At 41.5% G+C, this 27,294-nt stretch overlaps 4 pseudogenes; 2 read left to right on the top strand and 2 right to left on the bottom strand.

Annotated features, from left to right (window-relative positions):
• Positions 1–11,230: 11,230 nt before the first annotated feature.
• LOC134939268 (5S ribosomal RNA) lies at positions 11,231–11,350 on the bottom strand (annotated as a pseudogene).
• Positions 11,351–11,456: 106 nt separating this feature from the next.
• Positions 11,457–11,576, bottom strand: LOC134938127 (5S ribosomal RNA; annotated as a pseudogene).
• Positions 11,577–19,644: 8,068 nt separating this feature from the next.
• Positions 19,645–19,764, top strand: LOC134938116 (5S ribosomal RNA; annotated as a pseudogene).
• A 106-nt stretch (positions 19,765–19,870) lies between these two features.
• LOC134939257 (5S ribosomal RNA) lies at positions 19,871–19,990 on the top strand (annotated as a pseudogene).
• Positions 19,991–27,294: the final 7,304 nt, after the last annotated feature.

The raw sequence follows: 27,294 nt of genomic DNA, 5'->3' as shown, positions 1-27,294 counted from the left end.
AGTCCACTTCACAGGCAGAACTCAGCCGCAGCGCTGCCAGGACCTCAGCAGCAGCGGCGGCTACAGTGGGACACAGGTGCGCGGGTGGCGGCTTCAGCGGGCGGGCGGTCATCAGCGGCTTGGCTGGGAGAGGAGGCGAGTGGGTGGAGGATGGACATTGCAGCTTCACACGCTGCAGCACTATAAGCTCTGGCTTGGCTGGGGGAGGAGGCGGAGATCATCGCGCCTCTGTGTTGGCGGGGGGCGGGCATTACTCGCGGCTTTATGAGCTGTACTGCTAGCTCCAGCTTTGGGGCGGGGGGAGGCAGAGCTGACAGTCTCATCACCTGAGAGTAGATTGTGAGGCCGGCTGATTGCGCCACAGGTCATCCTGCGCTGTGTGCAAGGCACACAGCGCACATACCTAGTTATGGCACTGATGGTGATATTCACTCATGTTAATTGAGGTGTGGTTTGCTCTGTTACCTTTTTTCACACACGTCTGAGGGTGAGATGACTACCTGGCTACCTTCACCTTTGGTGTATAGTAAAAAAAAATTGGCACTTTTGAGCCTTCTTTGTTACCTAAAAATAATAATTCAAAATATATAAATTATATTTCTTTAAATATATGTGCTTATGGGCCTGGGAGACTGATTGTGATCTTTTCATTTTTATCCCTCTATAGTTATACTACCGATGTACCTTAAAATTGTTACCATATAGGCTGGTCTTGATAAAGATTCAGAGGATTGGATCGAAACGTTGACTACTATAAGCGTCAATTTTGAGTGAATTAAACTTTTATCCTAGTGACTCACGTTGAAGACGTTCTTTTTGGAGAGTGCACCTCCATTTGATTGGACACTGCGCATATTTATGTGGCCCCACCATGGACAGGTGGTTAACCACTGGGAGCACCCCCCTGTTGCTATTTTCTGTTGATGTGAGTGCAGGATCTTCGCAGTTTTATATATATATATATATATATATATATATATTGTGGCAGGAGAGGTACTTTGCCACCTGTAAGCTACACACAGGGTCCTGGGGATGGATGGGAAGTGTGGATGGACCGGGTTCCCATCCATTTGGCCCAGACCAGGTCTTATAGGCTTCTTAGCCCAAGAAGCTGCTACATCAGCCAGCCCCTGGGTGCTGGGTTTAAAGCAGAGTCTCTCCCATGAGTCAGGGCTCCTAAAGGCAGTTAGTGTCGAGGTGATAGGCCTGCTAGGGACAGTGGGATCCGGAGGGCTGGGCCACTAGTTTCAGGATGCCGGGACCTGAAGGGTTCCTTATTAAGTAAGAGGGAGTGAGGTAGGGCCTAACCTCCCTGGTAGCTTATACTAAAGACAGTGATCTTTGTTTTATGTATATCTTTGTTTTTGAGCTACCTGAATAAAAGGTGTTTGTTGTTTTTGCACAATCCTGGAGTCGGTCGTTGGTGGATTTTTGTAGCAGAGCACATTCTACCAAGTCTCCTGTTACAAATGGCACCTGAACAGGGACCCTTCTGCTAGTCATGTTACACGTGGCAGAGGACCCAACAGCTGCAAGGTAGCGGCACACATACCAGTGAACTCCAGACCAAGCTGAACTCGTGGGCATCAGTACCAGACCAAGGGTGTTGTGAGTAGTGGTTAAACCCAACCCCACGGGGTAAAAATAATGATATGTTTTGTTTAAACTGAATGTGTTTGATTTTGGTGCAAAGGTTTGCATTGGCAGCAAAGAGGTTAAACAGGGTGCATGGCCTGTTCTGTCTTATATGCTTTGCACCATTCATTGAAAGTAGCTGTGCTGATTTGCTTTAAGGGGTTGCAAACAGCTGATAATTTATGTTTGAATTTCTTTTCAAAGCTTATTTTTACCTGTGCCTGCAAAATCTGGTAATGGGAGGCTGGTGTCCCTGTTAATTAGCTCATTAAGACCAATCAAGCAAAATTGAAACCTTGTATAAATGTGGTTCTATTTAAATAGAGAAATTTTGTGGCACTGTGTGTCCCAGCAATCCCTGAGTTCTAGTTTTAAGAGCCTGAAGGGAGAAGTTATTTATTTGCACTACCAGTGTAAGGTATTTGGGACCACTATGTACATGCTACCTTTCAGTGCTTTGTTAAAAGCTTAATCTGTGCTAAAAAGAAAAAAGGAATTTTTATTTTCCCTTTCACCTACAGTTTTCAAATGGGTAACAAAAAGAGAATTCATGCTAAAAAACACAAAAGGGGTGACAGCTCTAACACCCCAGGTCAGGAACTTATGTGACCCTATTAAAGCCCCACAGTTGGAGAGTGAAGTGGAGAGCTTATTGGGGAGTAATCCAGATCTTGGGGAAGATTTTAGCATGGAACCTTTTTTTTGGTGTCACACGATAAGTGACCTTGAAAGCAATGTCCAATTAAAGAACCAGAAGCTAGAAGGAAAAATGTGATTTCCTTCAAGAGCAGGTGAACACCTTAACGCAAAAGCTGGAGGAGAAGGAATCTCTTTTGTCTGACTCTCTGACCAAATTGGGAAGGAGTAGAGAAGAGATTGCCAAGCTCTCAAGCCAGTGTCAGAGTTGCAGAAAATCTTGGCAAAAGATAAACCCAGATCTGAAAAATTTGTAGTACATAGCCAAGGACTATTAGAGGAAATCTCCCGTGACCAGACACGATATCGGAGTTTGGTGCTGGCCAATAAGGTTCTGTCACAAGACTTGGCGGAGCTTCAGGAGGAGGTTTCTAAGCTAAAACCATTGGCTATGCCTAGTTTCAGTTCAGACACAGGCATAGCTTCACCAGTTGCTGAAGACGTTATGCCAAAGGTTGGGTCAGAGACATTATCACCTGAAGTGGAGATGCCATCTTCGGGGAAAATGATGACAACGGTGGTGCAGGCTGCGGAAGAATGGTACCATACTGTATTGGAACCCGGCCATACTGGATTCCCTGTTCCATCCAGAAGGAACAGGAAAGTTGAGCCAGAGCTGCCAGTGCCTAAGGCCCGGAAGGCTCCCTGCTATGCCACTAGTAAGGCCATCTGCCTGGAAAGTGGAAATGAGGGCACTTCCTCAGAGGTAGAGCATTTACAGGCACTAATGTCCATTCACTCTAGGGAAACAAATTTCCAGATATCCCTTCCCCTGCGCTCTTTAAATGAAAAATAGTAAGGAAATAAACCCGACTTATCTTAAAGCAGAGAGATCTCCTCACGTACTGCTATCTCCCGGGTTTATTCTGCACCTCAATAATAGTCACATATATTCCCCAGTGATGTTACATGTGGAAAGAGAAATTAAAACACAATCTAGTGTAATAAATTCATAACACTCTTGGTTAAAAGAAATTTTGCAACAGAGATTTTAACTTGATAATGAATATCAGTCCAACAGATAAAAAAATCTCTATTTTAATTTTAAAATTGCAATCCAGATATCAGCATTTTTCATCATAAGCAGAAAAGAAATGTATCCATTTCACATCCCAAACTTATGGGGGTGGCCTCCTACCAGATTTCAGGATTAAAAGTGCACGTATCAAAGCTGCATAGATGTTCTATGTCCCAAAGGGAAGCCGGCTCCAATCGTGGATACTTTGTCCTCTCCTCGTCTGGTCGGTTCGCCACCAATCTCCTCCGTTTTAGCCAACGCGTTTCGATCGGATGATCTTTCTCAAGGCTTGTTCCAGATGATCCATCTTCCCTGATATTTATACCCATATGAATTAATGTCCCTAATTGCTGGGAGGAGCCACCCTCATTTACAATTCAGTTTCACTTTATATACATCTTATCCATATGGATTTTTGATTTAACACTTGTATGATGCTCTTTAACATTTATCCTAACACATTTGATGAAAATCGCAACATTTAAACCTTTATTTATAGTTAAAAATCGAAAACTTTAAAAATCTAAGGCACCGGAAGTGAGCTGTGCATATATGATGAACTTCCGATTTCCCCTTAGAAAAGGTTCCACTACCAGCCTAGACTTTATTTACGATCCGTGACTTCCGGTCACATGACCGAAAAATAACATGTACATACACCTCACACACTACAGTGCGGGCCCGGTCACATGGTTTATATCACCGGAAGTCCTCCCGCGACCCTATACTAAAGTCCGTGTATGTACACACGGACATCGGCCGTTACTCCCGGTCACATGACCGCCGTACTGCAAGTGAGTGATCCGATCACATGGTCGCCCTAACCGGAAGCTCTCTGGCGGCCATTTTGCAAAATCCCGAGAAATAACAGAAAGTATAGACAGATACCATAGATACCATATTAACTACTGGAAAAAACGTTTTTTTTCCTTTCTAAATTAAACATCAGTTATCAAAATATACAGAGGCAGCAATCGTTACATTTCAAAAAGGAACTTTGACGCTGTCCAGATGATAAAGTTCCATCTCCGTATTTATACAGTTCTTCCATAGTGTCCAAATTTCCAATATTGGGGACCGTAAAGTTGATGTTTCTCTGATGGATAATACAAGATATCATTATACATCCTCTTAGGTTTTTTTTCCGAACAAATCACAATATTCATGAGCAGATGTTATTCTAGTTAAGGAACCATTTGACCTCAAAGTCCTTATTCAAACCTCCCGGGATCATGGTCTTTAAGGAATGTATATATTGCATTTCCGTCCTTGCTAGGACTGTTGCTACATTATTGCACCTCCAATTCCCCTTTACTTGTTTAATTGCCCCAAATTTTGTCAATTGTCTTACATCCTGGTTATGGGTACTTTTAAAATGTGCTGAAAGGGCATGTGTTTCCATGCCATTCTTTATGTTGCGTAAATGTTCCGCAAGCCTGGTTTTTAAATTCCTACCAGTCCTGCCAACATAAAACAGACCGCAACTGCACCCCAGGAAGTAAATTACATTTCTCGAGGTGCAAGTTATGAATTCGTCAATCTTTATACTTTGACCATTTATTTCAATTTCAGTACACTTGCTTGCACCTCTGACTGTTTTGCACATACTACATATGCCACACCTAAAGAAGCCTTTTGTGAGGGTACGGACATTTGCCCCAGGGGGGGATAAAGCACTTCTAACCAGTTTGTCTTTAATGTTCTTAGCTTTACGATAAATAAATTGAGGCCTATCCGGTAACACTTTTTCTAATAAAGGATCACCTTTCAGAATCTTCCAATGGTTTTTGAATATTTTTTCTATATGTTTATGGTCAATATTGAAGTTTGTAATAAATGCCATCGAATAATCCTTATTGTTACCTTCCGTGGCCTCAGATTTCCCCTTCGGATTCAATAAGTCCTCCCTCTCTATACCTTCACATTTTACTTTAGCTTTCTCAATGATCTTGTTACTGTAGCCACTTTTTTTGAAATTCTTTATCATCAGTCCTGCCTGTTCCTCATATACCTCCTTATCCGTGCAGTTCCTCTTCAATCTCTGTAGCTGACTGTTCGGTATGGAATCCAACCAGTTGCTATGATGACAACTGGTGGTATGTATATACATACCCGAATCAGTGGGTTTAGTGTAATTACGAGTTTTTAACTGTCCCTTGTCCACATAAATATTAAGGTCAAGAAAATTAACACTGGTATTGCTAATGTCAAATGTTAGAGAAATACTATAATCATTGTCATTTAGCTGTTGGCAAAAGGAGGATAAGGTCTCTCTATCTCCCCGCCAGAAAAAAATGATATCGTCTATGTATCTAGACCAGGATACCAGGCTCGCCCCGAATTGATTGTTTTGCCATACATGTCGTGTCTCCCACATGCCCATAAACATGTTGGCATAACTCGGGGTTCGCCCCCGAGTTATGCCAACATGTTTATGGGCATGTGGGAGACACGACATGTATGGCAAAACAATCAATTCGGGGCGAGCCTGGTATCCTGGTCTAGATACATAGACGATATCATTTTTTTCTGGCGGGGAGATAGAGAGACCTTATCCTCCTTTTGCCAACAGCTAAATGACAATGATTATAGTATTTCTCTAACATTTGACATTAGCAATACCAGTGTTAATTTTCTTGACCTTAATATTTATGTGGACAAGGGACAGTTAAAAACTCATAATTACACTAAACCCACTGATTCGGGTATGTATATACATACCACCAGTTGTCATCATAGAAACTGGTTGGATTCCATACCGAACAGTCAGCTACAGAGATTGAAGAGGAACTGCACGGATAAGGAGGTATATGAGGAACAGGCAGGACTGATGATAAAGAATTTCAAAAAAAGTGGCTACAGTAACAAGATCATTGAGAAAGCTAAAGTAAAATGTGAAGGTATAGAGAGGGAGGACTTATTGAATCCGAAGGGGAAATCTGAGGCCACGGAAGGTAACAATAAGGATTATTCGATGGCATTTATTACAAACTTCAATATTGACCATAAACATATAGAAAAAATATTCAAAAACCATTGGAAGATTCTGAAAGGTGATCCTTTATTAGAAAAAGTGTTACCGGATAGGCCTCAATTTATTTATCGTAAAGCTAAGAACATTAAAGACAAACTGGTTAGAAGTGCTTTATCCCCCCTAGGGCAAATGTCCGTACCCTCACAAAAGGCTTCTTTAGGTGTGGCATATGTAGTATGTGCAAAACAGTCAGAGGTGCAAGCAAGTGTACTGAAATTGAAATAAATGGTCAAAGTATAAAGATTGATGAATTCATAACTTGCACCTCGAGAAATGTAATTTACTTCCTGGGGTGCAGTTGCGGTCTGTTTTATGTTGGCAGGACTGGTAGGAATTTAAAAACCAGGCTTGCGGAACATTTACGCAACATAAAGAATGGCATGGAAACACATGCCCTTTCAGCACATTTTAAAAGTACCTATAACCAGGATGTAAGACAATTGACAAAATTTGGGGCAATTAAACAAGTAAAGGGGAATTGGAGGTGCAATAATGTAGCAACAGTCCTAGCAAGGACGGAAATGCAATATATACATTCCTTAAAGACCATGATCCCGGGAGGTTTGAATAAGGACTTTGAGGTCAAATGGTTCCTTAACTAGAATAACATCTGCTCATGAATATTGTGATTTGTTGGAAAAAAAAACCTAAGAGGATGTATAATGATATCTTGTATTATCCATCAGAGAAACATCAACTTTACGGTCCCCAATATTGGAAATTTGGACACTATGGAAGAACTGTATAAATACGGAGATGGAACTTTATCATCTGGACAGCGTCAAAGTTCCTTTTTGAAATGTAACGATTGCTGCCTCTGTATATTTTGATAACTGATGTTTAATTTAGAAAGGAAAAAAAAAAGTTTTTTCCAGTAGTTAATATGGTATCTATGGTATCTGTCTATACTTTCTGTTATTTCTCGGGATTTTGCAAAATGGCCGCCAGAGAGCTTCCGGTTAGGGCGACCATGTGATCGGATCACTCACTTGCAGTACGGCGGTCATGTGACCGGGAGTAACGGCCGATGTCCGTGTGTACATACACGGACTTTAGTATAGGGTCGCGGGAGGACTTCCGGTGATATAAACCATGTGACCGGGCCCGCACTGTAGTGTGTGAGGTGTATGTACATGTTATTTTTCGGTCATGTGACCGGAAGTCACGGATCGTAAATAAAGTCTAGGCTGGTAGTGGAACCTTTTCTAAGGGGAAATCGGAAGTTCATCATATATGCACAGCTCACTTCCGGTGCCTTAGATTTTTAAAGTTTTCGATTTTTAACTATAAATAAAGGTTTAAATGTTGCGATTTTCATCAAATGTGTTAGGATAAATGTTAAAGAGCATCATACAAGTGTTAAATCAAAAATCCATATGGATAAGATGTATATAAAGTGAAACTGAATTGTAAATGAGGGTGGCTCCTCCCAGCAATTAGGGACATTAATTCATATGGGTATAAATATCAGGGAAGATGGATCATCTGGAACAAGCCTTGAGAAAGATCATCCGATCGAAACGCGTTGGCTAAAACGGAGGAGATTGGTGGCGAACCGACCAGACGAGGAGAGGACAAAGTATCCACGATTGGAGCCGGCTTACCTTTCGGGACATAGAACATCTATGCAGCTTTGATACGTGCACTTTTAATCCTGAAATCTGGTAGGAGGCCACCCCCATAAGTTTGGGATGTGAAATGGATACATTTCTTTTCTGCTTATGATGAAAAATGCTGATATCTGGATTGCAATTTTAAAATTAAAATAGAGATTTTTTTATCTGTTGGACTGATATTCATTATCAAGTTAAAATCTCTGTTGCAAAATTTCTTTTAACCAAGAGTGTTATGAATTTATTACACTAGATTGTGTTTTAATTTCTCTTTCCACATGTAACATCACTGGGGAATATATGTGACTATTATTGAGGTGCAGAATAAACCCGGGAGATAGCAGTACGTGAGGAGATCTCTCTGCTTTAAGATAAGTCGGGTTTATTTCCTTACTATTTTTCATTTAAAGAGCGCAGGGGTAGGGATATCTGGAAATTTGTTTCCCTAGAGTGTTTGTGTGGGTGAAGGTAACACCCTTTTCCAGATCCCCATCCTTTTGCTGCCCACGTGCGCATTTTCATGCAGGTGTAAAACAAATTTTTTACTAATGTCCATTCAGTTGGTAATTATTGCCGTTCCAGAGCATGGAGGAGGCTGCAGCCATTATTGCGCAGCACACAGAAAATCCACGGGAATTTTGCAAGCAGCAAGAGAGAGCCACATTAGATGGCAGTGTTTTGTTGTTAACCCCTAGGATGGCAGTGAGAAGTTCCCCCGAAGCAGGACCACCTCATCCTCCGGGATAAAAATTTCATAGTAGCTTGGGTGAAGCGTGGAACAAAGCCCTGAGTTCAGTGGAACCTGTTCAAGATGGAGCATGGCAGCCACCGGGTCTCACAGAAGATGTGTTTATGAAGACACGAGATGAGGATGTGGGATTCCTGGCTGCTCCTCAGTTGACAGGGAGTGAGGAGGAAGCGGTAATGGAGCTGGGAGAGGTTTACTTGATGTCAAGTATCATCCACCTCCAAAACAAGAATCCTCTAATCTGCTGGATCTGTGGCAGAATGATGAACCCCAGGAATCTACCTGGACAGATGGCAATTTGATGACTACTCAAGAGCCCATCCTAGAACAGGAAGTCTTATCTGAGATGGAGATAGCTTCTGTTGAGGTCTTGGAAACCCAGGTTCCTTCTCCTGTTGACGCGATGTACGTTCAGAAGTTAATCCCTGATGGGACATCACAGGTCAGAAGCCCCCGGTTCTGGACATCCAGTGCACATGTGAGACTTTCTCTGACGAATCACAGACAAAGACCGTACCTTTGGAGGTGTCTCGCCTACGTGAGCTAGTCATGGCTAAGCTAGTTGCAATACAGGAGTCCACTTCTGAAGTCATCCAGGAACCTGCTTCTGAAGGAGTTCCCCACGTGTATGAGCAGGATAAGGTGCAAGATTTCGATCTTGGGGTTGTTGCACCTCGGCATGATCCACCATGGGAGGCTCAAGATCCAATTGCTGAACTGGGACAGTTCATAAAGGACACACTAAGTAAGGAGCAAGAACCTGTCTCCGAGGAATCGGTGCAGAGTCCCATTTCTGAGGTTGCTCTACCCAGGGAGAGTTCTCTATATGAGACACGAGAGCTGGAAAACTTGAAGGGAGAGTTCCCAAAGCTGGCCTTAAGTAATAGCCAGCTAAAAGAAACAGTGAAGGAGATTCCTAAACTACGGAGTCGAATAAGAGACCTGGACAAGAGACTCAAAATGGGTTATGTGCCGGTCATAGAACAGCAGGAGACAGTGACTAGGGTCAAAGATGAGAGATCGGAGGATTAAGCATTCACATTAATAAAGAAAATGTTGCCAAAGCTGGAAAGACTGAAAGAAGCACTAAAAGTTCAACAAATGAAAGGACTTTCTGAGACTCAGGACCAATGCCTCACTCTGAGGGAAAGGGTGGGGGCAAAGTTAGACCATGACCTCAGAACAATTAAAGTCAGGGCAGAGACTAGGTGTTACCGGTGCCAAGTTCTGGGCCATAAAAGGTTGAATTGTCCATATAGGCCAAGACCAGTGAGGGCCGGGGTGACTACTAGGCACAGAGTGAACTTAAAAACCTTCCCCAGTCCAGAGTTGGTTAAGGTCAGGTGTCACAAACACCCAGACAAGAATGAAGCGACTTCCTCAGTAGCCGGTAAATCCGAGCCCGATAAGGGAAACATCCCTAAAGGTGGAAAGGTGAAGAGAAGGGGAAGTTTAGTGGGCAACAGGAAGTTGTCCATTAAAATGACCACTTTGGCCACTATGCCAAAGTGGAGGAAAAGGGAAGGTGGCACAGTGGAGTTGGTGCCACCAACCTTTAATGGAAATAGATTCCAAGGCCAGTTAAAAGGGCCCCGGACGTGTACTTGGGAGAAGAACTTGGGACCCAGGTGTATTGGCCCAAGTTATGTCCCAAAGATTTGTCAGCCCAAAATAATTGGAAAATGTGAAACCTTGCCAATGTCACATGCCGCTTTTCTGAGCCAGGAAAAGCTGAGGGAAAGGGTATGTGGCAGGAGAGGTACTTTGCCACCTGTAAGCTACACACAGGGTCCTGGGGATGGATGGGAAGTGTGGATGCACCGGGTTCCCATCCATTTGGCCCAGACCAGGTCTTATAGGCTTCTTAGCCAAGAAAAAAAGGAAGTTTTTGGGAACCGCACAAGTCCTCAAATAGATTAGTAGTATAATTAGTAGCCTCTGAAAAACTGAATTATCTCGAATTGCTTCTAGATATAGCAACAAGGGGTATGGATAGTCAATCTTGGCCCCACCTGGTTGTTGCTTTCAGTGGTGCTCCACAGAGTCAATGTAAGGCAGTACAGAAAAAAGTGTTTAGAAAGTAGACTCTTTTTTGGGAGCACTCTAATTCAGAGGGTAGAAATATAATTAATTAATTAATACTGGTAAAACCATTTTTATTAGATTTATACATTAAAAAATATATTTTTAGGAGTATTTGCGTGAAAAATTAGAAGCTTTGCGAAAATATAAAACACATTATAATTGGTACGTGATATCCGTATCACAGTGTATCGGTTGCCGGAAATTAATGACTGTGGTTACAGAGTTCATACATCATTGCACATTAAGATTTATGTAATGTATGACCATCATTTATTCAGCAAGTATCCATTGTGGATTACAGTAGATGCTGAGAATTAAATCATAGGTCATATGAAAGTCAGGTGCTCCGTAGTATGTATATATGTAAATATATATGGGTGACACTTTCTAGGGGAGTCAATTTATTGCAGTACCAGGGTGTTCAGAGGTGGTCTCCCATCCTAGTACTAACCCGGCCTTTCACTGCTTAGCTTCCAAGGTCAGAAGAGATTGGGCATCTCCAGTGATGTATGACCGCAAATATTGTACTCTCCCTCTAAGATCACCAAAAAATGTGCAGCCACTTTGTTATAGGAGTTCCAAAGTGCCCAATGTTTTGGGTGTGGATGGCAATATAGGGGAGTAAAATTGTTGCAGTACCTGGGTGTTCAAAGGTGGTCACCCATCCTTTTACTGACCCGGCCTTTCACTGCTTAGCTTCCAAGATCGGAAGAGATTGGGCATTTCCAGTGAGGTATGACCGCAAATATTATACTCACCCTCCTCAATCATCCAAAAAATTATATTATAATTGTCAAAAAGTAGTAAGTTATATATACATAAGGTGCAATAAAAAATTGGGATAATATGTAGCCACCTGGCTTATTTACCCTGTAACAATCAGCCACAGGTAACAATATACACATGAGTGAAGGTCTATTGTGTGGGTATAATTTCTAAACACCACATAATGTCCACAATTAGGACTGGCCCATCACTCCATATATACATAAGGTGCAATAAAAAATTGGGATAATATGTAGCCACCTGGCTTATTCACCCTGTAACAATCAGCCACAGGTAACAGTATACACATGAGTGAAGGTCTATTGTGTGGGTATAATTTCTAAACACCACACAATGTCCACAATTAGGACTGGCCCATCACTCCAGAAAAAGCCCTAAGAACGCCATAAACGGTCGGACCACAAATAATTTTATAGGTGCAGGATATAATTATGCTGCACAGAGATGGGTTAATTTGTGGTATACCCTATTCGCACTTGACCAAGCAATAGATTAGAGGTGCCTGATGCATAGAGCCTCTAATGAATACCTGCATGTATTGTGGAAAAGCAGGCTAGAAATAGGTGCTTATTATTCGTTTGCACATGTGTTGATGTGCTTAAGCATAATATGTTCAAAGTTCTGAGCATTTGCTGCAATTAGCCATTCTTATATTTCAAAAGGAAAAGAAAACAGTCAGTGATAATTGTAGAATTGATATCAGCTTGCTATTGATGTCTATAGCTAATGAGGAATTTCCCAATTGAAGGCCTTGATACTGGAGGTATACAATCCATATGGTATTGCTAATTGGGACAATTAATCCTATATTGTTCTTTAGCATAGTATGATGATAAGACTGATAACTAAATTGTCACTTGTGGTAGCTGCTGTTAATTCACAGAAAGGAAGGAAGAAAGAAAAGAGAAGAGTGAAAAGAGAAACTTTTTTTTTTTTTTTTTTTTTTTTTTTTGTTTGCTGACAGGCTCTTGTCAGTGCAGATTGCAGTGAAAAAAGTGCAGGGTATATGATACCAGCTCCGGACTGGGTAGTGTCCCTGTTGGACCCGACTCCTGCCGTGCCCGTGCTCCTAAGGTTTCAGGGGCTGCAATGGCGTGTGGTCGAGGTCTCCTCGTTCAGAGGACGGAGCTTGCGGCCGTTTCCATGGTGATCGTTCTCGGGATTCCGGCTAGTGCGATCACGTGTGCGCATCACGTGATCGCTGTACTTCCTCCTGACGTACGTTTCGCATTCAGTGCTTGATCACAGGATGTGCTGTATTAGCAGAGAGTTACAGTTTTTAAACGAGAGTGTTGGTGATTGATTGGACCAGTAGTTAATTAGCTCTGAGTCAGCCCGCATAGGATCATTTGATTGCATAATTATGGATAATGGATGTTCCTTATAAAATGGCAATTAAAGATGTTTGATCAAGATAGTATACGTAGTGATCTAATTAGGATAAATGAATAATAATGATGTTATGCCATTTGTTATCTTAATAGGCTAATTTGTGTGGCAGTTCATAATATGTGATAAATTTGTTATATTGCTATGCTGCATGTAATGAATTATATAGGTACTAATTGATTCCAATTCTAGTGTGTGTGTTATTCATTACGTATATAGGCTTGTTATATTGGCCCAGGATTGAGTGAAAAATGGTATTGTTATGATTATATGTTTAGGAGAGAAAGATAGAGAAGATAGTGTAGTGGGTTGAAGTGTAGTAATTAATTAATAAGGGGTGTGAGTTATGATGAATATAATATAGTGTATGTGGGGTCGTGAATTAAAAATTGAAAAGAGGTATGGGGAAAGTGGCACTAATAAGGAGTAACATAGAGTATAGGTGAAATGAAATAGAAGAAATAGTGCGTATAACTGGGTGAAATGTGTATGACTAAATTATGATAAAATGATGGTGTTGGCAAGTGTGTTAATTTATGTGAAATGCGAGGGCATATTAAAAAATGACATGAAGAGCCCATAAAAACTAAAGTGATAATCAGATTAATTCGAGTTGAGTGGATAAGAAAGTGCATATGTTAAACTGGACTGGTGAATGCAATGTGTGCAAATGATGTGTTTAAATGAATAGGTATGCTAAGAAGATGATGGTGGATTTTGATACTTATTGCCATAAATAATGTTAAAAATAAAAAGTTTCAGTTCAAAAATACTCCATAATTTATGTTTTCATTCATCCCTGCTGGATGAGTGGAACCGAGCTTGAAAATCCACTCACTTTCTTTTCTAAGTAAATTTTCGGTGAGATTACCGCCTCGGATCCCGAGTCTTATCCTCTCCAAGCCAAAAACTTTTAATTCCTCCCACTTGCTTTCATGATATGTGTGGAAATGACGGGCGACAGATGTTAGTTGTTTCATCTTGGCTTTATCTGAGGCGGCATTGCGAATGGATCCTATATGCTCTAGAATCCGCTGTTTGAGAGGACGCGTTGTCATGCCTATATACTTTTGGTTACACCTGCATCTGAGGCAGTAAATGACCCCTTCAGTTAGACAGTTCATATAGTCCAAGATCTGTATCCTTTCCCCATATTTATCCTCTATTTCCTTAGTGGGATCGATGTGTTTACAAACTTTACATCGTCCACAGGGATATGTGCCAGTAACTACAGGTTGTTTTTTGGGGCATTTTTGAAAGTGGCTCCGTACGAATCTGTCCCTAAGATTTTTAGATCTGCGCCAACTCATGGCAACTTTGGGGCCCAGATTTTTAGACAGAGTTGGATCTGCATGTAAAATGTGCCAATGTTTTTGTATTGCCTCTTGGACCTTTCTCCATTCCTGGCAAAAATTCCCAACAAAGCGAATAGTTTTGTCGGTGCTTTTGTTTTTGAGATCTTTTTTAAAAATAATGTCCTCTCTTTTTGTGGATTTGACTGTTTTTATAGCTTTTTTGATTGAGGTTTTACTATATCCTCTTTCACATAGTCTGTTAGTCAAATCCATACTTTGCACTTTAAATTCTTTGTCATCTGAACAGTTTCTGCGAAGACGGAGAAATTCACCCTTTGGTATATTCTCTATAGTGGGAGGGAAATGGGAGCTAGTCTGATGTAGTAGTGTGTTTGTTGCTGTGCTCTTTCTGTATAGATTTGTTGCAATCATTCCTTCTGAGTTTTTGTAAATTGACAGATCTAGAAAAGGCAGCTCTGATTGACTTATCGTATGCGTGAGATGGATATTGAGATTGTTATTGTTTAGATGTTCGATAAATTGGTGCAGTAATGGTAGTTCGCCTTCCCAGATCATAAGGATATCGTCTATATAACGATTCCACATGATAATGTGGGTTGTGAAGATGTCATTGGTATCCTTGAAGACAAATTCCCTTTCCCACCAGCCAAGAAATATGTTGGCATATGTTGGTGCACAGGCTGCCCCCATGGCCGTACCTCTTGTTTGGAGATAAAATTGATCGTTAAACGTGAAAAAATTGTAATGTAGTACAAAGTGAAGTAGTTTAACGAGAAAGAGATGAAAGTCATTTCTTCCTTCGTTATGTAAAAAATGTTCTACAGCACTTATTCCATCTTGATGGCTTATAGAGGTATATAGTGCCTCAACATCTAGCGATACCAGATATTGATTATCCTCTAATTTTAAATCGTATATTTTCCTTAAGATGTCAGTCGTGTCCTGGACATATGAGGGAAGATCCAATACAAAATGCCGAAGGTGTAAATCAAGGAAAATACTGGCTCTTTCTGTTAAACCCCCTATACCCGACACGATAGGTCTTCCTGGTGGGTTATGGATATTTTTGTGGATCTTAGGAAGCATGTAGAACGTTGGAATTTTGGGATTCTGGATTGATAAGTATTCATACTCCTGTTTGGTAATTATTCCTTGTGTTTGTGCTTGATTGATAATGTTGTCATAAATCATCTTATAATTCTGAAGTGGATTAAGTAGAATCCGTTTATAGCAGTTGGTGGTTTCCAGTTGTCGCCTTGCTTCCTTGATGTAGTCCGTTTGAGGCCAAATAACGATGTTGCCCCCTTTATCAGAGGGCTTAATGACCACATCATGCCATGTCTGAATTTCCTTAATTGCAGTTCTTTCTTGTCGGGTGAGGTTGGAGGATCCCAAGTATTTGTTTTTATTGATGTGAATTTGATCAAACTCTTTGGCTACTAGTTTCATAAAGACCTGTACTTCAGGGCAGATTTGTTCTTGAGGAAAATATGTTGATTTTTTCTTACAGATTGGTCTAGTATTGGAATCATCTTCTGTTTTTGAACCTTGTTCATCTTCCAGTTCTTGTAACGCTGAGAGTGCTTCTTGTTCTATCTGGAATAGACCTGGAGATAAAGTGTCCGATGTTGCTGCATCATTAGTCTCTACTTCCAATTGAGCCAATGGAGAGTGCGTCTCTTTGTTGGAATATAATTTAGTTAGTAGTAATTTTCTGCCAAAAAGTTTTAGGTCTGTTTCTCCTTTGAATCGATCAAAGTGTTGTGTAGGGGAAAAGGTTAGACCTTTTTGAAGTATGTGTTCTTGTACTTCTGTAAGTATATGCTCTGACAGATTAATAATCTTGAGTTTGGAGTCATTATTTTCAGTGGTTGGGGTTACCACCGGTCCGGTTGATGTTGTCTCCTGTATGTGTTGCGGGTCGTGGGGGGTGAGAAATCCCATTTTTGTGGTCCCTTTCTTCCTCTTGTTCCCCCGCCTTGTCTTCCTCCTCTTTGTCTGCCTCTTGCTCCCCGAGGGTCGCCTAAAAAAGATAAAGTTGAGTTTGGAGGATTGCTCGCTGTATCACTTCTAGTGCTGGAGTATCTGTTGGTGGTGAAGTCAGGGGTTTCTTCTGCTCCAGATGTCTCCGCCTCTGATGACGAGTATTGACTTGTGTGTCTAGAAGGTTCTCTTCTCCAGGATGTCTTCTGCCATTTAAAGATTTTTCCGGATACAAAATCCCTCTTATCTCTGGCGTACTTGGTCTTCTTTCTCTCTATAATTGTTTGTTCGTAAGCTTGGAGTTCCAATTTGTTCAGATGACAAAGAATTTAAAGTGCAAAGTATGGATTTGACTAACAGACTATGTGAAAGAGGATATAGTAAAACCTCAATCAAAAAAGCTATAAAAACAGTCAAATCCACAAAAAGAGAGGACATTATTTTTAAAAAAGATCTCAAAAACAAAAGCACCGACAAAACTATTCGCTTTGTTGGGAATTTTTGCCAGGAATGGAGAAAGGTCCAAGAGGCAATACAAAAACATTGGCACATTTTACATGCAGATCCAACTTTGTCTAAAAATCTGGGCCCCAAAGTTGCCATGAGTTGGCGCAGATCTAAAAATCTTAGGGACAGATTCGTACGGAGCCACTTTCAAAAATGCCCCAAAAAACAACCTGTAGTTACTGGCACATATCCCTGTGGACGATGTAAAGTTTGTAAACACATCGATCCCACTAAGGAAATAGAGGATAAATATGGGGAAAGGATACAGATCTTGGACTATATGAACTGTCTAACTGAAGGGGTCATTTACTGCCTCAGATGCAGGTGTAACCAAAAGTATATAGGCATGACAACGCGTCCTCTCAAACAGCGGATTCTAGAGCATATAGGATCCATTCGCAATGCCGCCTCAGATAAAGCCAAGATGAAACAACTAACATCTGTCGCCCGTCATTTCCACACATATCATGAAAGCAAGTGGGAGGAATTAAAAGTTTTTGGCTTGGAGAGGATAAGACTCGGGATCCGAGGCGGTAATCTCACCGAAAATTTACTTAGAAAAGAAAGTGAGTGGATTTTCAAGCTCGGTTCCACTCATCCAGCAGGGATGAATGAAAACATAAATTATGGAGTATTTTTGAACTGAAACTTTTTATTTTTAACATTATTTATGGCAATAAGTATCAAAATCCACCATCATCTTCTTAGCATACCTATTCATTTAAACACATCATTTGCACACATTGCATTCACCAGTCCAGTTTAACATATGCACTTTCTTATCCACTCAACTCGAATTAATCTGATTATCACTTTAGTTTTTATGGGCTCTTCATGTCATTTTTTAATATGCCCTCGCATTTCACATAAATTAACACACTTGCCAACACCATCATTTTATCATAATTTAGTCATACACATTTCACCCAGTTATACGCACTATTTCTTCTATTTCATTTCACCTATACTCTATGTTACTCCTTATTAGTGCCACTTTCCCCATACCTCTTTTCAATTTTTAATTCACGACCCCACATACACTATATTATATTCATCATAACTCACACCCCTTATTAATTAATTACTACACTTCAACCCACTACACTATCTTCTCTATCTTTCTCTCCTAAACATATAATCATAACAATACCATTTTTCACTCAATCCTGGGCCAATATAACAAGCCTATATACGTAATGAATAACACACACACTAGAATTGGAATCAATTAGTACCTATATAATTCATTACATGCAGCATAGCAATATAACAAATTTATCACATATTATGAACTGCCACACAAATTAGCCTATTAAGATAACAAATGGCATAACATCATTATTATTCATTTATCCTAATTAGATCACTACGTATACTATCTTGATCAAACATCTTTAATTGCCATTTTATAAGGAACATCCATTATCCATAATTATGCAATCAAATGATCCTATGCGGGCTGACTCAGAGCTAATTAACTACTGGTCCAATCAATCACCAACACTCTCGTTTAAAAACTGTAACTCTCTGCTAATACAGCACATCCTGTGATCAAGCACTGAATGCGAAACGTACGTCAGGAGGAAGTACAGCGATCACGTGATGCGCACACGTGATCGCACTAGCCGGAATCCCGAGAACGATCACCATGGAAACGGCCGCAAGCTCCGTCCTCTGAACGAGGAGACCTCGACCACACGCCATTGCAGCCCCTGAAACCTTAGGAGCACGGGCACGGCAGGAGTCGGGTCCAACAGGGACACTACCCAGTCCGGAGCTGGTATCGTATACCCTGCACTTTTTTCACTGCAATCTGCACTGACAAGAGCCTGTCAGCAAACAAAAAAAAAAAAAAAAAAAAAAAAAAAAAAGTTTCTCTTTTCACTCTTCTCTTTTCTTTCTTCCTTCCTTTCTGTGAATTAACAGCAGCTACCACAAGTGACAATTTAGTTATCAGTCTTATCATCATACTATGCTAAAGAACAATATAGGATTAATTGTCCCAATTAGCAATACCATATGGATTGTATACCTCCAGTATCAAGGCCTTCAATTGGGAAATTCCTCATTAGCTATAGACATCAATAGCAAGCTGATATCAATTCTACAATTATCACTGACTGTTTTCTTTTCCTTTTGAAATATAAGAATGGCTAATTGCAGCAAATGCTCAGAACTTTGAACATATTATGCTTAAGCACATCAACACATGTGCAAACGAATAATAAGCACCTATTTCTAGCCTGCTTTTCCACAATACATGCAGGTATTCATTAGAGGCTCTATGCATCAGGCACCTCTAATCTATTGCTTGGTCAAGTGCGAATAGGGTATACCACAAATTAACCCATCTCTGTGCAGCATAATTATATCCTGCACCTATAAAATTATTTGTGGTCCGACCGTTTATGGCGTTCTTAGGGCTTTTTCTGGAGTGATGGGCCAGTCCTAATTGTGGACATTGTGTGGTGTTTAGAAATTATACCCACACAATAGACCTTCACTCATGTGTATACTGTTACCTGTGGCTGATTGTTACAGGGTGAATAAGCCAGGTGGCTACATATTATCCCAATTTTTTATTGCACCTTATGTATATATGGAGTGATGGGCCAGTCCTAATTGTGGACATTATGTGGTGTTTAGAAATTATACCCACACAATAGACCTTCACTCATGTGTATATTGTTACCTGTGGCTGATTGTTACAGGGTAAATAAGCCAGGTGGCTACATATTATCCCAATTTTTTATTGCACCTTATGTATATATAACTTACTACTTTTTGACAATTATAATATAATTTTTTGGATGATTGAGGAGGGTGAGTATAATATTTGCGGTCATACCTCACTGGAAATGCCCAATCTCTTCCGATCTTGGAAGCTAAGCAGTGAAAGGCCGGGTCAGTAAAAGGATGGGTGACCACCTTTGAACACCCAGGTACTGCAACAATTTTACTCCCCTATATTGCCATCCACACCCAAAACATTGGGCACTTTGGAACTCCTATAACAAAGTGGCTGCACATTTTTTGGTGATCTTAGAGGGAGAGTACAATATTTGCGGTCATACATCACTGGAGATGCCCAATCTCTTCTGACCTTGGAAGCTAAGCAGTGAAAGGCCGGGTTAGTACTAGGATGGGAGACCACCTCTGAACACCCTGGTACTGCAATAAATTGACTCCCCTAGAAAGTGTCACCCATATATATTTACATATATACATACTACGGAGCACCTGACTTTCATATGACCTATGATTTAATTCTCAGCATCTACTGTAATCCACAATGGATACTTGCTGAATAAATGATGGTCATACATTACATAAATCTTAATGTGCAATGATGTATGAACTCTGTAACCACAGTCATTAATTTCCGGCAACCGATACACTGTGATACGGATATCACGTACCAATTATAATGTGTTTTATATTTTCGCAAAGCTTCTAATTTTTCACGCAAATACTCCTAAAAATATATTTTTTAATGTATAAATCTAATAAAAATGGTTTTACCAGTATTAATTAATTAATTATATTTCTACCCTCTGAATTAGAGTGCTCCCAAAAAAGAGTCTACTTTCTAAACACTTTTTTCTGTACAGGCTTCTTAGCCAAAGAAGCTGCTTCATCAGCCAGCACCTGGGTGCTGGGTTTTATAGCAGAGTCTCTCCCATGAGTCAGGGCTCCTGAAGACAGTTAGTGTCCAGGTGATAGGCCTGGTAGGGAAAGTGGGATCCGGAGGGCTGGGCCACTAGTGTCAGGAATCCGGGGACCTGAGGGGTTCCTTATTAAGTAAGAGGGAGTGAGGCAGGGCCTAACCTCCCTGGTAGCTTATACTAAAGACAGTGATCTTTGTTTTATGTATATCTTTGTTTTTGAGCTACCTGAATAAAAGGTATTTGTTGATTTTGCACAAGCCTTGAATCGGACATTGGTGGATTTTTGTAGCAAAGCACACTCTAGCAATTCTCCTGTTACAATATATATATATATATATATATATATATATATACAGTGTGCAACTGGCACTCATGAGACTTGAAAGAATAGGCTGACACAGTTGCTTATGTCAACGTTTCAGAGCTCACACTCTTTTATCAAGACAAACTGAAAATAGACCATAAAACAAACATTTATACATTACCATTCACCTCGTGCACGTCCCGTCCAACGCACTCCGGTAGTCCCTGTGACGTCATAGGCGCCCGCCGGCACTGGCGACCCAGCTTCCCCAGGGGGCGTGGTACAGGGGAATAGTGTTCCATCACCATGACAACAACCAAAGAAGGCTGGAACTAGATATTAAGAAAAATAGAAAATTACGTATTGCTCAGTTTAAGGTCTTAGCTTCATTAGGTCACCCCACTCTGTTAATGCAATTAAATAATATAATAAAAGATATAGCATGTACTACAACTGCGTGTACGGAATTAATACCTCCGAGTACACAATTTAAAACAGAGCATATGGGGATAATAGAGGTAAGTATCACATCACAGGCAGTAGAGATGAGCAGTATAAAGTACTAAATAAGAGGATAATGTCCCGTAATTAGAAAAAAACGATTGTCAAAGGTATAATTCCTATAAAGACAACAGCACTATAGAAAGCATGTATACGACAAGATGTAATTTAGTCCATAAGGTTTAACAGTTTGTAATGTGTGGATCCATGTCTCTTCTTTCTGCAGTAGACGTCGTCCACGATTACCCCCTCTAACATTTTCAGGGACACCATCGATGATTTTGTATCTGATCAATTGCCAAACTGTGTTGGAGTTCTCTAAAATGACGGGCTACCAGTTGATCCTATCCCCGACCCTCAATTGCTGCCCGGATACTTGATCGATGTAATGCAATTCTTTCTTTAAATTGTCGGATCGTCTTACCTATATATAGGAGCCCACAAGGGCATTTGATGTAGTAAATTACAAATCGTATTGTACAGGTGAAAGGGTGTGAAATACGGAATTTTTTACCCGATCTGGGGTGATGAAAAAATTCACCAGTCTCTAGGCTGCTGCAAGTGGTGCAGCCAAGGCACCTGTAATTGCCTGACTTCCTTGTAAGGAAATGTATAGGGGTTGAGGATTTAAAATTAGTGACATCGTTATGAACGACAATATCTTTGACATTGCGACCACGTCGGTACGACGGTAGAATGGTAGCAGCTTTGAATTTTGTTAGCTGCTTGACCTGTGAAATAATGGGCCAGATTTGTTTCGCAATTTTCATAGTGCTTTTGCTTGATGTAGAATAATCTTTTGGCCACACTATCCGATTATGGTTTTGTATCCTATTGGTTTTTTGTAGCAGGCAAGCACGATCTTAAAGGAGAACTATTTCTTTTGCCCTTTTCAAGTATTTGAGCTGATAGCCTCTCATAAGAGATTTACGTGACATGCTGTCAATTTATTTAATGGCATCACCACGATCACTGCAGATACGGTAAATTCTCATATATTGTGAGTACCGCAACCCCCATTTGAGTGCTGGCGGGTGAAAACTACTGGCATGTAAGATAGTGTTTCTATTTGTATCTTTCACATACAAAGTGGTGTGTAGAGCATGATGTACATGTAGAGCATGATGCTTGATAGCAACATCTAAATAATGTATTTCAACAAACTTAGTGGTGAAAGTGAATTCCTGCATGTCTGCCTTAACGCTTTCCTCTGTATCCGACCAGAGTATAAAGATATCGTCAATGTATCGAAAAGATGCTTTAATTCTGTCAGATGTTGCTGGATTGCATAAAAATAAATCCCTTTCAACTTCATACATGAATTGGTTGGCAAAGCTCGGGGCTACGCAAGAACCCATCGCGCAGCCCGAGCTCTGCAGGTAGATCTTAACGTCAAAGAGAAAATAGTTTCTAGTTAATGTCAATTCAAGTAAACGTATGAAAAAATCAACATCCGGACCTGTATATTTGCTATTGCTGGTAATGAAATGTTTAACAGCCTCTATACCCCTTTGTTGAGGAATACTGGTGTATAGACTAGTAACATCAACGGTACACATGAGGTACATGTCAGGTAACGGAGACAGAGCCATCATGTGTACTAAAAAGGCAGTGGTATCTTTCAAACATGTACTCTGGTCATGTACAGTTGGAGAAAAGCATCAAGATATTTAGATATCATATAGAATAGAGAGTCGCGGGCCGCAATAATCGGTCGGTCTGGTGGTTGTTGCGCATTTATAGGTAGCTTGGGGATAGTGTACCGGACTGGTGTGACTGGCCAGTCTTGTGTCAACGCATCTTTAATTTTGATATCAATAACACCATCTGAGACAGCTTGCGCAAGAATATCATCTATTTCTGCCTTGTACATGACAGTGGGGTCAGAGGGCAATAACCAATACGTGAATTGATCTGTAAGTTGACTATAGATTTCACCCTTATAAACCTCTACATCTTGAATGACAATGCCTCTGCCCTTGTCAGCGGGGCCGATGACAATGTCATTATACATGTCCAGATTTTTAAGTGCAACATGCTCAGTAACAGACAGATTACTAGTGTATGATGTACTCTGTTGTGTAGGATCATCGTATATATTCGTCATATGATTGAGAAAGCATTTGATGTTGAGATTCGTTGAAACAGGATCAAATGTGGATGTTTGTAAATGGGTGCAATCCGTAGGGCCAGCAAGGTATCATCGCTGATATGTTCCTTAAGACGAACTCTACGGCCAAATTTGTAGTCAACCTTGTTCTGAAAGGTATTTGAAATATTAATGGGAACGTAGGACAACCCCTTATTGAGGACAGATAATTCATCTGTTGTAAATGTTCGGGACGATAAATAGAAAACTATGTTTTCTTGCTGGTGACTTTTTTTGATTTGCGGCGCCCATTGCCCACCGCGGCGAGTGTAGGTCCTTTTTTGGGAGCTCGTCCTGCTCGGGTTGTTACCTCCACTGGGGGTTTCATGGAGTTTTTTGGCTGGGAGTCCTCTGCACATTCTGCGTCGCTGGAAGAGATGGCACTTGAATATTCTGTTTCCTTATGGCATCGAAATTTAGCTCTTTTGTCTGTGTGTGGATTGCGGTTGTATGCCCAACTGTAGACTCTGTTTTCTTGATAGTCTTTGTCGACTGTAATGCGTTTAGATTTCTTAAATTGTATCAGCTCAAGACGGTATTTCTCCAGGTCACTGGTCAGTTTAACAAGTAAATCTTTTGCAGGATCAGAATTGATCAGGTCAGCGTGAGTCAATTTAAATGCTGTAGTTTATATATATTTTATATATATATAATGTATGTTTTCTCTAACGTCCTAGAGGATGCTGGGGACTCCGAAAGGACCATGGGATAGACGGGCTCCGCAGGAGACATGGGCACTTTAAGAAAAACTTTAGGTCTGGGTGTGCACTGGCTCCTCCCTCTATGCCCCTCCTCTAGACCTCAGTTTGATACTGTGCCCAGAGGAGATGGGTGCACTTCAGGGAGCTCTCCTGCGCTTCCTGACAGACAGTATATTTGTTAGGTTTTTTATTTTCAGGGAGCCTGCTGGCAACAGACTACCTGCATCGAGGGACTGAGGGGAGAGAAGCAGACCTACTTCTGTGAGTTTCAAGGCTCTGCTTCTTAGGCTACTTGACAATATTAGCTCCAGAGGGATCGGTACGCAGATCTCACCCTCGCCGTCCGTCCCAGAGCCGCGCCGCCGTCCCCCTCGCAGAGCCGGAAGATAGAAGCTGGGAGAGTATGAGAAGAAAAGAAGACTTCAGAGGCGGCAGAAGACTTCATGATCTTCACTGAGGTAATGCACAGCAGTAAAGCTGTGCGCAATTGCTCCCATACACCTCACACACGGCAGTCACTGTAAGGGTGCAGGGCACAGAGGGGGGGCGCCCTGGGTAGCATATAGACCTCTTTTTTTTTGGCACAAATAAGTATATATACAGCTGGGCACTGTGTATATATATATATATATAAGAGCCCCCACCAAATTTTACTGTTTTAAGCGGGACAGAAGCTCGCCTCCGAGGGGGCGGGGCTTCTCCCTCAGCACTCACCAGCGCCATTTTCTCCACAGCACCGCTGAGAGGAAGCTCCCCGGACTCTCCCCTGCTTATACCACGGTAGAAAGAGGGTTTTAAAGAAGAGGGGGGCACAAAATAAGGCGCATGTTGTATATATAAACAGCGCTATCTGGGTAAACATAAAATTATTGTGTTTTTTTTCCTGGGTCATATAGCGCAGGGGTGTGTGCTGGCATACTCTCTCTCTCTGTCTCTCCAAAGGGCCTGGTGGGGAAACTGTCTTCAGATAAGAGGTTCCCTGTGTGTGTGGTGTGTCGGTACGCGTGTGTCGACATGTCTGAGGTAGAAGGCTCACCTAGGGAGGAGGGGGAGCGTATGAATGTGAGGTCTCCGTCGGCGGTGCCGACACCTGACTGGATGGATATGTGGAATGTTTTAAGTGCTAGTGTGAACTTATTGCACAAAAGATTAGACAAAGCTGAAGCTAAGGAACAGTCAGGGAGTGAACCCATGTCTGTCCCTATGTCGCCGGGACCTTCAGGGTCTCAGAAGCGCCCACTATCCCAAATAGCAGACACTGATACCGACACGGATTCGGACTCCAGTGTCGACTACGATGATGCAAAGTTACAGCCAAAAGTGGCTAAATGTATTCGATATATGATTATTGCAATAAAAGAAGTGTTGCATATCACAGAGGAACCCCCTGTCCCTGACACGAGGGTACACATGTATAAGGGAAAGAAGCCTGAGGTAACTTTTCCCTCCTCACATGAGTTGAACGAATTATGTGAAAAAGCGTGGGAATCTCCAGACAAAAAAACTGCAGATTCCCAAAAGGATTCTTATGGCGTATCCTTTCCCGCCAACGGACAGGATACGGTGGGAATCCTCCCCTAAGGTGGACAAAGCGTTGACACGCTTGTCAAAAAAGATAGCGCTGCCATCCCAAGATACGGCTACCCTCAAGGATCCTGCTGACCGCAAGCAGGAGATTACCTTGAAATCCATTTACACACATTCTGGTACATTACTCAGACTGGCAATTGCGTCGGCCTGGGTTTGTAGCGTGGTAGCTGCATGGACAGATTCCTTATCGGCGGAGATTGAGACCCTAGATAAGGATACAGTTTTATTGACCCTCGGCATATAAAGGATGCTGTCTTATATATGAGAGATGCTCAAAGAGACATTAGTTTACTGGGTTCCAGAATAAACACTATGTCAATCTCTGCTAGACGAGTCCTCTGGACCCGGCAGTGGACAGGTGATGCCGACTCAAAAAGACATATGGAGGTTTTACCTTACAAGGGTGAGGAATTGTTTGGGGAAGGTCTCTCGGACCTGGTCTCCACAGCTACGGCAGGTAAATCTAATTTTTTGCCTTATGTTCCCTCACAACCTAAGAAAGCGCCGCATTATCAAATGCAGTCCTTTCGTTCAAATAAAAGCAAAAGAGTACGTGGATCGTCCTTTCTTGCCAGAGGTAAGGGCAGAGGTAAAAAGCTGCACAGCACAGCTAGTTCCCAGGAACAGAAATCCTCCCCAGCCTCTGCAAAATCCACCACATGACGCTGGGTCTCCGCTGAGGGAGTCCGCCCCAGTGGGAGCACGTCTTCGACTTTTCAGCCACATCTGGGTTCACTCACAGGTGGATCCCTGGGCAATAGAAATTGTTTCTCAGGGATACAAGCTGGAATTCGAAGAGGTGCCTCCTCGCCGGTTTTTCAAATCGGCTCTACCGACTTCTCCCCTAGAAAGGGAGATAGTGTTAAATGCTATTCACAAATTGTGTCTTCAACAAGTGGTGGTTGAAGTTCCCCTGCTTCAGAGAGGGAAGGGATACTACTCAACCCTGTTTGTAGTTCCGAAACCGGACGGTTCGGTCAGACCCATATTGAATTTAAAATCCCTGAACCTATACTTAAAACGGTTCAAGTTCAAGATGGAATCACTCAGAGCGGTCATCGCCAGCCTGGAAGGTGGGGATTTTATGGTATCCCTGGACATAAAGGATGCATACCTTCATGTTCCCATATATCCACCTCCTCAGGCGTACCTGAGATTTGCGGCACAGGATTGTCATTACCAATTTCAGACGTTGCCGTTTGGGCTTTCCACGGCCCCGAGGATTTTCACCAAGGTGATGGCGGAAATGATGGTGCTCCTGCGCAAGCAGGGTGTCACAATTATCCCATACTTGGACAATCTCCTCATAAAAGCGAGATCACCAGAGAAGTTACTGAACAGTGTATCACTTTCATTGAAGGTGTTACAGCAACACGGCTGGATTCTCAATATCCCGAAGTCACAGCTGGTTCCTACGACTCGTCTGACCTTCTTGGGCATGATTCTGGACACAGACCAGAAAAAGGTTTTTCTCCAGATAGAAAAAGCTCAGGAACTCATGACTCTAGTCAAGAACCTATTGAAGCCAAAAACAAGTGTCTGTGCATCATTGCACTCAAGTCCTGGGAAAA

The sequence above is a fragment of the Pseudophryne corroboree genome, chromosome 1 (assembly GCF_028390025.1).
Source record: "Pseudophryne corroboree isolate aPseCor3 chromosome 1, aPseCor3.hap2, whole genome shotgun sequence".
NCBI lineage: Eukaryota > Metazoa > Chordata > Amphibia > Anura > Myobatrachidae > Pseudophryne > Pseudophryne corroboree.
Note: the sequence above shows the minus strand (reverse complement) of the source record. Positions and strands in the feature narration are given on the sequence as shown.